This window comes from Ovis canadensis, chromosome 13 (genome assembly GCF_042477335.2).
Source record: "Ovis canadensis isolate MfBH-ARS-UI-01 breed Bighorn chromosome 13, ARS-UI_OviCan_v2, whole genome shotgun sequence".
Lineage (NCBI taxonomy): Eukaryota > Metazoa > Chordata > Mammalia > Artiodactyla > Bovidae > Ovis > Ovis canadensis.
The window spans coordinates 44,063,236-44,064,540 of NC_091257.1; the positions used below are offsets into that span (position 1 = coordinate 44,063,236).

The 1,305-nt window shown below is 45.4% G+C and overlaps 1 non-coding gene across 1 annotated transcript; it reads right to left on the reverse strand.

Annotated features, from left to right (window-relative positions):
• Window positions 1-465: 465 nt before the first annotated feature.
• Window positions 466-537, reverse strand: TRNAC-ACA (transfer RNA cysteine (anticodon ACA)). Its single transcript has one exon. It is a non-coding gene; the product is annotated as a tRNA-Cys (tRNA).
• Between the last annotated feature and the right edge of the window lie 768 nt (window positions 538-1,305).

The following is a 1,305-nucleotide window of genomic DNA, read 5'->3' on the forward strand; positions in this document are numbered from 1 at the left end:
AGTGTTCTCTCAACATGGGAACTGGCTCACCCCAGAGCAAATAACCAGAAGGAGAGCAAGGAGCAAGGTGCAGTGCTTTTCAGAAGTAACATGCTGACCTTTCCATCACATTTTGTCTGCTAGAAGTAAAGTCACTCAGTCGGGCTCAGGGAGAAGGATCTAGAAAGGGTTGACAGCAGTGAGATGACTCACAGATGCTGGGCAGTAGAGCAGGTAGGGTGGAAACAACACAGGTTTTGATGTCAGGGGATCATGAACTTGAATCTCGGCTCCTCCTCAGGCAAATCATTTGTCTCTCCTCAGTTTCCTATCTTGTAAAATGGGTATGATATTAGTTAGTGAAGTTGCTCAGTCGTGTCCGACTCTTTGCGATCCCATAGACTGTAGCCTACCAGGCTCCTCTGTCCATGGGATTTTCCAGGCAATAGTACTGGAGTGGGTTGCCGTTTCCTTCTCCAGGGGATCTTCCCAACCCAGGGCTCGAACCTGGGTCTCCTGCATTGTAGACAGACACTTTACCATCTGAGCCACCAGGGAAGGGTATGATATTGCCACTATGCAAAGTTTTAGTAAATTGAGAACAAACTCTTAAAAGTGACTTATACATGATAGGTGCCAAATAAACCACAGTTTTATTAGCAGTAGTATTGAGATGCCTTGGGTAAGACAGAAAGGATGTGGTGTGCTGTGAAGTCCTGGCTAAGTCCCAAACTGGAACTCAGAAAACCAGCAAACTCCGCTCTGGTCACCCTCAGTAATGGACAGCCAAACAATTGGAATGTACTGCTCTCTTATTTCTGAATAATGATGGGGATTCTGCTCAGACCCCAGAGACATCATTTAGCAAGTGGGTTTTATGGATTTGGAGGAATCTTTTCAGCTACTGAAATGTCATCCTTCAGTTTTTAGTTTTGGGGAGACCTTTACCCAACTCTAGGAGAAGTATGTTTGATTTTGCAACCTCACAGATTTAATGGCTACATAGTGGCAAGAAGAAAGCTGCAACTATCCTTAAGTCAAAATCCTCCCAATAAGACTAGCTTCTCACTGGGTAAATGCAGACCTGGTGGATCCTCCATCTGCCCCTCAGTATGCAGACTGCATCTCAGCTTATAACATACCTGTGTTTTGGGAAATAGGCAACATGGGACACAGAAAACCAGTACAGCTTCTGGTGGTGAAATTGATTCCTGTTTCCGCGATAGATAAAGCTGGTTATTGATCATGCCGACTTAGGTTTGTGGATGGACCCCCGCTTTCCAAAGCCAGGATGGTTTTGATCCTCAACCACCTTCAGAGGTGGGA